The sequence below is a fragment of the Ammodytes marinus genome (genome assembly GCF_949987685.1).
Source record: "Ammodytes marinus genome assembly, chromosome: 2".
Taxonomy (NCBI): domain Eukaryota; kingdom Metazoa; phylum Chordata; class Actinopteri; order Uranoscopiformes; family Ammodytidae; genus Ammodytes; species Ammodytes marinus.
This window is the reverse complement of record NC_137231.1, coordinates 28,504,001-28,518,187: the sequence shown is the minus strand read 5'-3', so window position 1 is coordinate 28,518,187 and position 14,187 is coordinate 28,504,001. Positions and strand designations below refer to the sequence as shown.

Genomic DNA, 14,187 nt, shown 5'->3' with positions numbered 1-14,187 from the left:
TTTGTTTTTTCGACATCTTCCACAGCAGTCTTCTCCATTGAGGGGTGACAACATACGCGTGTAGTTTTGTTTTGATGACCTCACGGTTAGTTACGCAAAAGCGCGGGAGTGACACAAGTGACGTTACGCATCACTGATTATAGGCGCGCATGCGTACTTGCGTACCAGTTATGTGCACCCCTGCATATTATGCTAAATGTACTTTTTAAATGTGTTCCAACATATCCATGGGTCCACGGTGTGCCTAGAGACTGCCAAAATATTTAAAAAATAACAATCTCTCCTTTTCTCACTCTCCCCCTTTCTGAAACCCCCACCCCTCCCCCCCAATATACTCCAGTCAGAATTCTCCTCGTTTCTGACCTCACAAACTGGAAAGCCAGAAGCTTCCACTGTGCAGCCCACACCCCTATTTCTTATTGGTCCACGGCCCTGACAGACAGAGGGCGAGGCGTATCTGGCTTCGCTTCCGGACAGGGGGCGGGGGGAGCTCAATGATTGTATATTTACGAGGGGAGCTGCAGCTCTTTTTAAAAAATAGGCCATTGTGAGATTAGCTGACATCAGCATAGTACAATAAATTATCTGAAAGTTTTTTTCAGCAAACAATTAAAGAAAAACGTATTAGGGACCACTAAGACCATATAATATGGTGTATAATAGTACCGAAAAGTGTATAATATGGGAGCTTTAAGTTGTATCAAATTTCAAACAAGCATAGTTGTAGAAACAAATTGAAAGAAAATAAAAATCAGGATAAAATATCGTATGCATCTATAAGGATTGTCGAAAACCTCATACTAATTAACATACTACATTTTATATAATAAGAGAATAATAGTATAAGTTTAAAATATGCTCTTTGGGAAATGCAGTACCAATATATCGCCAGCAGATGGAGCTCAGCCTATAAGAGTGAGAAAAAGAAAATGTTAAAATATCAGAGTCCCACTCATAGCCTATATGGATGACCCAGCGAAACACCAATCACCTTTCTTGTTGATAATGACTCAATCCATGTTTGAAAGGTATAAAATAAAATGATAGACCATTATTTCTGAATTCGAGACAATCCACCACAATAGAGAGCAGCTCAAAGAAATGATGGTGATCAAATGTCTTTGGAGCAGTGATACCTCTCTTCCCTAAAGAAACCACAGAAAAACATAGTTACAAAGGGCTTCACAAGCAGGATAAAAACTAGTCAGGTTCAACACAACAAACACATAGTAAATAAAGCATGGTCAGACTGAAAACAATACATAAACAAGGCACAGAACACATAACAATACAGTGCAGGAGATAAAAGGCATAAATCACAGATTCACAAGAAAAAGGCTATCCATGTGAGTTTTGGGGAGTGATATTAAAAGTGAACATTTCTCTTTGTGTTGGTCGACAGTCTTGCAGCCGAGTTTTGGATTAACTGAAGACGGGAGATGGATTTATGACAGAGCCACAGAGTTTTGATGAGATAGGTGCATGAATAACTAATTTCTTAATGAGAAATATATTTTTTTTTAAATTTGGCAGTGGCTTCACTTCAATCGGAAGATGTATGAAAATGAAAAAAAAAAGAAAAAAAAAAGGCAGATTTGGTCACCCCAATGTGTTGACTCCATGGCTACGGCCTTGATTTGCAGTCTCCTTGTTTGATAAAGGTGATTTCATTTTATTCATTTGTATTGCATCGGTGGCTGATCTAACAGGCCTAATGAGTGGCAGTTGTCCCGCCCAGCCCAGGGTTAGATAGTCGAAGCCTGGGAACGAGCGAGCTGTGACCTCAGTCTGACGTGCAGCTCCGGCCCAGCCCATCCGGCGATGCACCGCCGCTGTCTGCCCCGCGCCCTGCAGTCTCTCGCGGAGGAAAACAGTGTCCCCACACACGTCAAGGAATTTAAGGATATCTACTGCTTCTTGTGCTTTTTTATTGAAAACAGACCTTCTGACGATCAACTGCGCCAAGGTGAGTGTGTTGCGATATAGATGTTTAGGGGGTTCGTTTGATTAGAGATGGAAAAACACGGACGTAAAAGGGAGAAAAGGTTTGGAGGGTGATGCCCAAGGAAAATGATGCCTCGGTCTGACATAACGGGAAAGAGCGAAAGACGCAGATATATCCTGCCGCCTCTAGCTAGCCTACCTTGCCGAGTCTAAACACGCAGTTATTTTCGTGTAAGCGGTTTGAAAGGAAATATTATGCTTGCATTGTTCGTGGCGTTGTGTAGGCCTATTTTTTATTTTGTTTATCGCAGTGGTGGCACAAAGGCAGAGGAGCTGATGGTAACGGTGGGGACACACGCACCATCGGCGTCTCATTGTGTAACTGTGCGGGTTAAAAAGGACGTGGACGGTGGACCCCGGATGAAAATATCTTTATTCTATATCGATGTCACTGTAAGTTCACGATACGTTGAAGTGGTTTACGCCAGCGGCCTGCACCCCTAGTAGCCTATTACATATTGACCCGATAGTACAAGAAATAACAACGGTACATCACCAGTGTTAAGTTTGACATTGTAAGCCTGAAGAAAAATGTGTTCCACTGGAATTTAGCAAAATAAAAGCATGGGCGCGTGGGGATAGCCTATGCTTAAACCATAGTTATGGTTTGAAAAAATACTTGTGCCACAATATTAGAATGAATGTGTCCACTTGGCACTGTAAACCACAACAGAAAGATTAAGTTATTAAGGAATTATTTAAACAAAACATAAATATCAACATAAAAAAGTGAGATGCACAACCAGAGTAAAATAGAAAAAACAAGACTGTTAGTAGGCCTATAGAGTCATATAACATTTGAATTATAACATAATTGGGACTTTCATTGTAGAAACAACAGTGAACAGTATTTACCAGAGTTGGAAATGCTAATAAAATGAAGCATTTGATGAAGAAAAAAAATCTAAAGGCTATGAAATAAACAACAAAGTAAAATATCATATACAGTAAAGTTCATAGTGTATATCTCTAATAAACAAAGTTTATGATACGAGCTGATTTGTCTATAAGTGATTTTGGTTTGCCTTAGCCTAAAATAATGCATTTGTTTTTGCTTTTCCAGTGCGCCCACCCAGGCTTTTATTTTGAAGCAGGAATATCTACTTCCTGATGCATTCATTGTATTGATGTATTCTGTTTGGTGTCTTGAGGTGCAATATTTTGGAGATGCAGATTGGGCTGATCATGACTTTACACGGCAATAATACCTTTGTGTAATGTTCACAGCATTAACCTGTAAGTGTTTTTTTTTAGATATATTATTATGAAAATGTATCCTGCATGAAATCAGGATAAGTCATATTTCTTAAAGGACTTGCAGTGCTCAGTACTGATCTCGGTTTTGTTAATGTTATAGCATTTTTGACATTTTGAGATCTAAAGCTGGTACAACATGTCAGTAAACATACAGTAGCAGGGTGGGAAATAGTTCAATATATGATTATCCACCTGTTATGTAAACAAGTTATTTCTGCATTGTTCTCCTTCCTCTCCTGAAGATTTGTTTACAGTGTCAACATTTTGGCATCCTGCATACTTCTGCAGAATAATTTTCATCATGATATGAAGCAGAACTAAAGTTTGTTACCATTTACTATTTACCCTCATCCAACCAACATATTTAACAGACAGTATATTGACTTTACTGAGTCCCCAAGAATTAACTGTTGGAACAAACAACCGTCTTAGCCAAATCTTAATGTATTTAGTCTCAAAACTTTCCTTGTTATGTATTTATTGTCATCTAAGAAAAAATGTATAAATATTATTTTGGTCATTTAATTTGCATATTGTGTCAAATGAAAACATGTACTGTGACTTTCTTTTATACAAATTGCATGTTTCAACTCAAGCGCAAATCACAGAAAATAAACTCCATCTATTCATTGAATGTAAACAACAGCAGCAGTGTCTTCGTTTTGAAGCACTTACATCTTTTCACTTTGTCACCTCTGTGATACTAGTGATGAAATGAGAAGGGACCTGTTAGTGCGCAGCTTATCACCGTGGCATTTGAAGTCAAAAGCCTCAACATTATGGTCTGGTCTCGCTCGTGTTTTGAAAACCACAAGTGATTCAGTTTTGTCAGGCGATGATGACGTGCCTGTTCTCAGTGTTCAGCTGCTCTTCCCCGGTCTGGGAATGTGTCTCTCAGTGTTACATAACCGAAGCAGGGGGCTGCAGAGGCCGGATGTGCATAGTTTGTTTCCCTGTGTGTGTGTTTGAATTGTGTCAGTCACTGTGCTGCTAGGGTTTGATCCATGTTGTTAGTATCTGATTTGAAAAAAAAGAAAAAAGCATTGTGTTCAGATGTCACGCAGGTCCTATTGTCTGTTATCTGCAGCTGGGGGGGAGGGGAGGGGGGATGTTGCCTAAATGCTTTGACTGGCTGGTTTGGAAGGTTGTCCAATGTTGAAGGATAACATTTCAACAAAATAATTATCTTGCAAACTTATCGAGGCGTTCCAACCTCACCGAAAGGCCTTTTGATCTAAACTCTCTATTACTGAAATACTTTTATTTAAAACAAAGCAAACCACACATCTTTGCTTTTTTAACGTGGAGCTTGGACAAGCCTGTTCCCACTGATGCCAGTAATGCTATTTTAGCTGCAACCATGACATTAATAAATGATGTCCATATAATTAGGTTTATTTCAGGTTAATATAATCAGGTAGGCAGGGAAAAGCAGGAATTATGATATTGACTGGAAATCGATTGTGTTTTCAGTGGGTCAGACTCAGTTGTAGGTTCAACTTTTTTGTAGATAGCATTACATTGCTCTTTAGCCAGGCATTTAACTGGCAAAACCTACTGTGACATTTCATCCTATAAGTGCTGCGAAAGAGTCTCAAATGTCTCTATACAGAAATTTGTGTTGACTGTGCGAAAGATTAATCTTCATGTCCGTTTATGTACAGACGTTCAAATAGAATAGGCTTCTACTTCATATCAGTGGATTCAAATTAGTTGTTTTAAAACCTGCATACTCAGACAAGGCTCTCAAACAATCTAACTTTTTGTTATCTCCTGAAGTCAAAGAAACCACTGATGTTACTCATGCGGCACTGTGTCTTCACTCTGCTGGTCCTTGGTGGTTTAGCCTCGACATGGACTCCCTTGTGATGTTGATGCAACAATTCTTGTCAGGGGTTTGTTTAGTTTTATCAAGGTTCATGGAATTCCACAGGGAACCGATTAGGCTCCTTCTCTGTGTCCATTCAGAGGAAAGGTAATGGATTCCTTGAAATCCTTTGGCTCTAGTGCAGAAGTGACAATGAACATTTGTTAAATTTTTACTTGAACTTGTATTTGTCCATTTACGTTACATAAAATTACATATTGTACATTTTGCTTTATAATTATTATAACAGGCCCGCTCTGTATTGTGAGTTAATTTTTCTGACTGTGAAAGAGCACCAAGAGCTGCCGGGGACACTATCAATATGTCACTGGACATTTTCACTGTGCCGTTGTGTGGAATTGAACAACACTCGGATTACTAAAAGATGACTGGTAGTTCAGCTGCTGATTAAAGGTAGAAATATGGATGAATAGACGTTATTTACTTTATTCCTTATAGTACAATAAATGCACAAAAGTTCAGAACACATTTAAATGTTTTGATTACGGTTGAATGCCATAAGAATATATCTTCTCCATCAATGCGGAAGTTGAATTTAATGCATCAGTGGTTCCTCATTATTTGGCTCCACAGACTCTGATTCTCTGCTGCGTTAGCAGTTCAGAGATACTGGCAGCAACTTTCAGCTCAATGAAGAGATGAATATCTCTTGGCTTAGAAGAGTAAAGACCAATCGATAAGTAGATTTGATTATTGATTGAGCGTAATTTATTAAGCAAAAGCTGCAAGTTTTTCGAAGTGAATCAGCAGACCTGAAAAGCAATAAAGTAAGTACATCGGTATAAGTGGCTAATTAAATAAATGCAATGTACAACAATAAATGAAGTGCATTATAAGAGTTAAATAGCCAAAATAGGAACCAAAAATGAGTGCTAGCCGCCGGGCACTTGCAACACATTCTAGTATTCACATTACAAATTGGTTCAATTACATCACATTTAAATAGTTAACTTCACATGAATTAATTATTATTATTATTATCTATTTATTTATTTATTTATTACATGAAATCAAAGAACCAATATTAAAGTATGCATCATGAAATACAGCTCATCTATGCAACGTCACTTACAAGTGAGAAAAGGAAAGACGTCTTAGACTGCGGTGCACAGTCAGTGGATGGAAGGAAAGCAGAGAGAGAGAAGGGGAGCAGGGATTCAGTGAAGCTGATGGGGGGATGGGAGAGAAGAGAAGGAAAGCATAATAGATCGAAAATAAATGGAGAGAGGGAGAGGTGTTTGGAGGGTGACCAGAGAAAGAAGAGAAGAGAAGGGAGTGAGAACGACAGAGTCAGCACAGAGAGGGTTGGAGAGAGAGAGAGAGAGAGAGAGAGAGAGAGACATGTGACGTCTGGGAGAATAAGACTGCAGCTTTAAGAACAAGATACTTGCCCTCATGATGTTTTGTATTCACATAGCTTGTGTATTTGTCTCCATGTAAGCCTAGACGACATGCAGCAAAAAAATGCATGTGGGGATTTTTTGTGGGAATTAGTCGACCCATATCCTAATGATTCAGATTGAGATGAAACCAGAGAATGAAAATAATTTGTAGATTCTAGATGTTGTGGTGTTGTCGCCATTTTAGCAGTGACCTGCATTGATGCCCACTGGCTTTAAACTAAATTAATCCAGGGGACGGAAAGTGATCTGAGAGAAACCAGCTGATGCATTCAAATACCAGTGTTTTAAGTATTTGAAATTACATTCTTTTTGCAGCTGGATTTTTACTACAAAAAATAATTTGCTTGTTAATGCAGAATCCAAAAGCTGGATATATCTGAATATGTTCTGATGAAGTATAATGATGGCAATGTGTACAATATTTTTAGTTTATCATTTATCAAGTGATTTTTTTTGTGGACCCCAGGAAGACTAGCTCATCCCATTTTGGTGAATGGGATCCTTTTAACAATAAACAATAAAAGCTACCAGCTACTGTGCTAGTGCTATACATGTCCTTCTTTGCATTTTAAGCAATGAGTTACTGCCTGCCACACGTCTCCAGCTAACACTAATACATGTCTCTACCTGTCAGAGGTGGCAGCTAGCTGGTCCACCGTTATGCAAGCGTCTGTAAGCTTTCCAGGTTCAGGCAGAGGAACAAGCGAGGAGCGAAAACGGTCGCTAAGCCTTTTGGGGGAAGCTGCGATCAAGGTCATGTGTGTTAATCTTTAGCTCTCTGAGAACGTGCAGGTAAGTTCAAGGGCCTTTCTGACCGTGTGTGTACTGTAGTGTTTGGGCTCACGTGTACTTACATGCACAACGAGTTAAAGGTGCAACGTGTAGAATTTATCAAAGGGAGTTAAAATGCCACTTTTGATCATCATAAAGAATTGTTCCCCCGAAGAAATATACCACATTTCATTTAAGCCTGAATTCTCTTGGTCTTATAGTCATTTGGGATCTGAAACAAATAATTGCATCAGTACACCAAGGAAAGCCTATAATATAATGATGTGAAATGCACCCTTAGAGGTCAATGAAGGACGATGGTCAGTGGTGTAACATCAATGTGGTCATTTACTGATGTTAATCTAGCGCTTCTAAGAAAATGTTTCAATAAGCTGAAACTCCTGTGCCGGATTCAGCAATGAGTCTTTGTAGCTGCATGGTCCAGGCTTTAACCTATGAGGCTAAAGGTTGGGAGCATTTTGCTTAAAGGATCAATAGGGCTTCACATTTCCCTCTATCAACAAGTATGAGGACATTCAGTTCACTACACAGCTGTATATATTTTGCCATCGTTTTTTTTTAGCATGAAGGCATTAGGTTAGACATAAAATAATCACAGTATAGTTTAGTTTAGTTTAGTTTAGTTTAGTTTAGTTTATTTCGATCAAACAGATTCATAACATTACATACATAAGTTAAAAAAGAAAAAGAAAAAAACACAAAAGAAAAACACAAAGTTGTCAATTTATACATTATTTCATATAAATAGTTTTGATCGAAAAGGTGTAGGCTGAAGCCTTAGCTTATTGCGCCTACCCTTTTTACATTGTTTATTTATTCATTCATTTTTCGTTGGTCCCTCAGGATTTAATTTAATTATTATATATATATATATATATTTGTTTTAATAATTTGTTTGATAGTTATTGTAAATATTATTGCTATAATTAATTCCTGTATGTTAAACATATTACATGTAAAGTTAAGACAAAATAAATCCACCATACATATTCACATTGCCATTCATGCCTCACTTTTATATTTGTTAAGCATCTTATTTTTCAGTATTTTTTTAAATCTTTGTACCGTGTCACACGTTTTAATTTCTTCATCCAAGACATTCCACATGTTTACTCCTTGTACCGATATACATCTTTGTTTTACATTTGTTCTTATATTTATCTTGTTAAACATGCACATTCCCCTTAGTTCATACTTGCTCTGTCTAATCTGAAACAACTTCTGGATACAGTCTGGAACTATCCTGTTTTTGACTTTGTACATTATTTGCATTGTTTTGAACTTCACCAAGTCTCTAAATTTTAGTGCGTTTGAGTTTATAAATAATGTATTGGTTGGTTCAAGATATTCTGCTCTATTAATGATTCTGATTGCCCTCTTTTGTAAAATAAAAATAGGGTTGGTAACAGTTTTGTACATGTTTCCCCATATTTCCACACAGTATGTAATGTATGGCAATATTAAGGAACAGTATAACATGTGTAAAGATTTTGAATTGAATACATCTTTTGTTTTATATAGTATTGCGGTGGACATGGATACTTTTCTTTTTACTTGTTTTATATGTGGTTTCCAGCATAATTTGTGGTCTATGATCACTCCTAAGAATTTGTTTTCATAGACTCTTTCTATTTCAACATGGTCTATCATGATTTTTATTTCATGTTTGATTTTTTTGTATCCAAATATAATGAACTTAGTTTTCTTTAAGTTTAGAGACAACTTATTAATATCAAACCATCGTTTTAGGATTTTCAGTTCTTTCTCCACTGTATCCAAAAGCTGCCTCAGATCCCCTCCAGAACAAAATTAATTTGTATCATCAGCAAACAACACATATTTCAACAATTTAGACACATTACAGATTTCATTAATGTACAGTAAAAATAGTTTGGGTCCGAGTACTGAACCCTGTGGAACCCCACATGTTACTTTCATTAAATCTGATTTGTCATTCTGTATGTGTACATACTGCTCTCTATTGTAGAGATAATTACCAAGCCATGTGTGTGCTATTCCTCTAATGCCATATCTTTCAAGTTTTCTCATTAGTATTGTATGATCTATTGTGTCAAATGCCTTTTTAAGGTCAATGAATACTCCTACTGTGAATTTCTTATTTTCGATTGCTGTTGATATTTCCTCTACTAATTCCATGACTGCCATTGAGGTGGATCGGTTTGATCTGAAGCCATATTGGTGGTCACTCAGTAAGTTGTGCTTTTCTATGAAGTGGTCAAGTCTTAGAGCAAAAAGTTTTTCTAATATTTTTGAAAACTGAGGAAGTAGAGAGATTGGTCTGTAGTTAGAAAAGGAGTGCATGTCTCCATTTTTGTAGATAGGTATGATCTTTGCTATTTTCATTTTGTTTGGAAATATTCCTGTTTGGAATGATTGGTTACATATATATGTTAACGGTTTAGCTATAGTTTCTATAATAGTTTTTACTAGTGTCATATCCATATCATTACAATCAGAAGATTTTTTATTTTGAAAGTTATTAACTACCTCAATCAACTCCTTTTCCTAAATTCTCTTCAGAAAGATGGTTTTGGCATGAATGTTGATGATGTCATCACCTACATCCTCCTTTTCTTTTGGTTCCACAATATCCTTTGCTAAGTTATAGCCGACATTCACAAAGTAAACGGCATTAGTAATTGCTAGTTTCTCTTCCTTTTTGACCGGGGTTCCACAGTTTGCCACAGAACCGCTGATTTAAATGACATCACATTTGGCACTGCACTCCTTTGGGTCCACAGCAACACACCCACAAAGTGTGAGGTAGATCGGCTCAAAGGTTGGCGTGATATATGAAAGACAGACGGACGCACAGAGTCATTTTCCTTTTTATAGTTTAATTAGGTGCCATATAGAGCAGGAGATGAAATTTCTGATTCTTACACTACGTTTGTAGTTCAGTCCAGAGTGAAATAATAACTTATAAGCTGCATGATGGATGGCCAAGAAATTTGCTACAGACTTTTATTGTGCCCAGATCATTTATCATAATGACTTTTGGTGATCCCATGACCTTCATAGACAACCACCAGCTATTCAAATGTTAGTGTCCACTGTCCATTTAAAAAAAGATGATATTATGCATGTTAATATCTTTGTGTTGTCATTAAGCTATCAGTATTGCAGCTGCTGGCAGTCTGATGATGTCGAACTGAGCCTGACAATCTGAGTTATGATTTACTTCACATCAATAAGGCCTTTTCCTGCGGTGCCATCTTCAGACGAAACATAGAACAATTTTTTCTTAGATCAGTTAAGATCCTTCAACACTGTTGTTTTGCAGCTTCACATGGCTGCTACAGTTACATTCTTAGTAGTTTTTTTTATCTCAACTCAACTCAACTCAACTTTATTTATAAAGCCCTTTAAAACAACCACAGCCGAAACAAAGTGCTGTACATAATGCAGATAAAACAATTTAAAAACAAAACAACAATTTAAAATTCAGAAAAAACAATTTAAACAAATAAAACTAATAAGCACAATGAATAAAATACACCATAGGACACTAAAACAAAATTAAGGTCTCTTAAGGTAATATCTATTTATTACCATCACACAACAATATAAGTGTTTAGTTTTACAGTCACACTGTGCTAGAAATAATGTTAAGAAGTGGAGCCATACCATTTTAAAGTGTGTATTTTTAACCTGTAGCTGTGTTTCTGCTTTTACAAACTTCCCCGGCCCTTGACTGGTAGGTGGTGATGGGCATTTTCCACCCTGAATAGATGGCCCAATATACTGTGACATTGGGACATTTCCTGGTGGTTCCTTTTTTTTTATATACATATCCGTTAACATTTCTATTTTCTATACATATTGTGTCTTCACGGTTAGATGAAGAGAAACTGCTTAACAAATGGAGTGTCGTGATGGGTTGTATGACAAACCCAAAATCCCCAGAACTCTTGTTCAGCTTCAGCATTCCTCCGTATTAGATTCCCCATTCTGTTTGTCAGGCTTTATTTGACAGTGCTGGGCGATGGTGAATGTGTGTGTGACAAACAAAAGCTCTTTTTATTCGGCAAGCAACCCACACACACACACATACTCAAAACACACACACACACACACACACAGCACTGAGCCTGTAACTCAACAACCAGACAGCTACAGACCGTGCCACTGGTGCAGGAGACGAGAGAGAAACAGAGACTGTCTGAATAGAGAATAAATTAGGATAAATGAATAAAAGTGTTTGCAGTGACTGTGTTGTTTGGTAACCAAGTCAACTAAACAATATTTAGACACAATACTCATATGTTGAACATGCTTAAGTGTTGGAATGGTTTTAATTATTCAGAAGCTTTTGGTTTAACGCCTACTGTACCAATGCTTACTGCATAAGCTTGATCAGAAGAAAGTTCCCTGAAAATTTTTTTTTTGCAACTCAAATCCCATCTTGACATCTACAGTACATTAAAACATTAACTCAAACAGACCCAAACCTTGATATAAGATTTCTATAATTTTCTGTAACAAACAAGAAAATTTATATTTTTTCTCTTGGATTTAATCTAACTTTAAAGTGAATGTTATGGCATTGTGAAAAAAGCAGGGGCCAAGCTTTGCAACTTAGTTTTTTTTTTGCTCTCAAGAGGCAGAAAATGAGAATGCAAGGACGGCTTTGGTTCATTGTATCATATTACTTATTTACTATCTTTATCATATAGACAGGTTTACTGTTTACAAATTAAAACAGATTAGGTAATACAGTGCTGCCTTGCTCCTTCCATTCCCCAGAGTTACAGTGGCATGTTAATCTACAATATAAATCGAACACAAGATCCAACAGATACATCAAATCGAGGGGTAGTACTGTATTATTATGATAAATGTCAGTGTAGTTTGATTTATTTGTTTTAAACATTCGTAGTCAAAGTGTTCTGTGCTTGAAGTAGTTTTTAATGGGGAATAATGAGGACTTTTATTCCCCAAGAGGAACGTGAACATTAGTTTTGTTGTGAATTATGATCTCAGCACCTGGAGGAACAGTTGTTCAGTCAACAACTCTATCAACCATCCGCAACAAAAAAAAATGTCTTGCCAGGCAGAGACCAATCAGAATTTTACTTACTCCCTATTGGGTTTGTTAAATTCAATAGCTAGTTTGTCTGAAAAAGGTTTGTCTTCTTCCCAATTGCATTGAACAAATAGTCACACGATTGCGTTCAATAATAAACCCGAGTCACACTGTGAGCTTGGACTACATCCATCATCATAATTGGGACTTCCTCTGTCTGTGTCGTCTGTCTCTGCCTGGCAAGGGTGTGTCTTCACTGGGATGGCCCCCTCCCGGGCTCAGATGTATTCCTGGAAGTGGAGCGCCGGTTATATAGGAGGGGAGGATGTCCTTTGTTGTACAATTGTGTGTGTGTGTGTGTGTGTGTGTGTGTGTATGTGTGTGTGTGTGTGTGTGTGTGTGCGTGCGTGCGTGCGTGCGTGCGTGCGTGCGTGCGTGCGTGTGTTTGTGAGAGAAGGATGTGTTTGTGAGAGAAATCAAAGCTAATTGGCTCTTAGCATAACCCTCAATGAATAGAAAACCCTGGTGGAATGTTTTTCTTCTTCTCTCATTCTGATCAGTTTGAGTGTCGAGCACAAGCAAGACAAAGCAAAATCTAAAGCTGAACCAGACAAAGGAAGGCTGACAGTATGTGTTGATGTATCTGTATTTATATTCCTAAATTGCAATTAGGCCAAAAAACTGCTGAAAAAAGTTTAGTAAACCTTAAGATGATTTGGAGATCATGACCTTTGAACGATGGTTAGTGGCCTGTCACAGCATCCAGTTGTTTCAAGTTAAACGGCCTCAAAGCGAATGTATCCTAATGTTTTGCCGATTCTAGTTGGTGTACCACTGTGAGGAGTTTGTGGGTTCGGTTAGGATTCTACAGCTTTTTCCGTGAATAACTTGTAATGTGTCCCATTTAGAACCAGTCAATATTAGACTTGCTAGTAAAGTAACAATCAATGCCTGAACAAGCAACACATTGAAGAAGTTGAAAATGTTTCAGAAAACAAACAGTGCAACCAGTACATCATGCATACAGCGAATAATAAATATGGAGAAAGTTTATTAAATATGAACATTTACAGCAAGACAGCTTTAAAGGTAGGAAGAAACCCGTTTCAAAAGGCTTTCATATAGACAGGAATCATTTTGGAAGTAAAGGAAGGAAGAGATAACAACAGATACTGATTATATTTCAACACTGGAACAAAATCCGTTTGTACTCCTCTGTGTGTAAAAGACCAATACAAATACAACCTCAGTCTGAAGGCATTTGTGTGTAAATGTTACCTCACTGATTACCGTGGTTACTCCCAGTTTGTTTTTAAGGCATTCATCGTCTTTCCTCCTCGGATTCTTCTTGTGGTCCTTTTTTCTCACAATGTCTATCTCACAGCATGGCTCTCTCCCCTCCTGATTGGCTGGCTTTGTAGCTAGGGGTTACTGAGGTTGCGTGGGAAAAGCAGTTTGATTGGCCAGACTCAGCCCCATTTGTTCTTGTTAACAACACAACACGTTATGCGATCTGATCTGCTGCTGTATTCAGGTGATACCACACATCTCAGTGGTGTTATTGTTGGTTTTAAAGGGAGAAAGGAGGACAATGCAAAAACAACAAACAATGTAAGACGTTAGAAGCCTGACCTATTTGATGACTGTTTACAAAGCTGCTGTGGACCTGAGCAATATAATTTTTACTCTGGAAAGTTCACATGTAGAGGAATTTGTTTTGGAATTAATGCTAGTGGAAATATTGCTATTGTCTTTGTTTTATGTATATTTTTGAAACATTTTTGCCAGTTTAAGAG

At 37.5% G+C, this 14,187-nt stretch overlaps 1 protein-coding gene across 2 annotated transcripts in view; it reads left to right on the top strand.

Moving 5' to 3' along the window:
- Nucleotides 1-1,827: 1,827 nt before the first annotated feature.
- Nucleotides 1,828-14,187, top strand: part of rusc2 (RUN and SH3 domain containing 2) — a 47,645-nt gene continuing 35,285 nt past the window's right edge. For both annotated transcript variants that reach the window (XM_080046003.1, XM_080046002.1), the window contains exon 1: nt 1,828-1,966. The gene's annotated coding sequence lies outside the window, so the exon portion shown is untranslated. The remainder of the gene's footprint in view (nt 1,967-14,187) is intronic.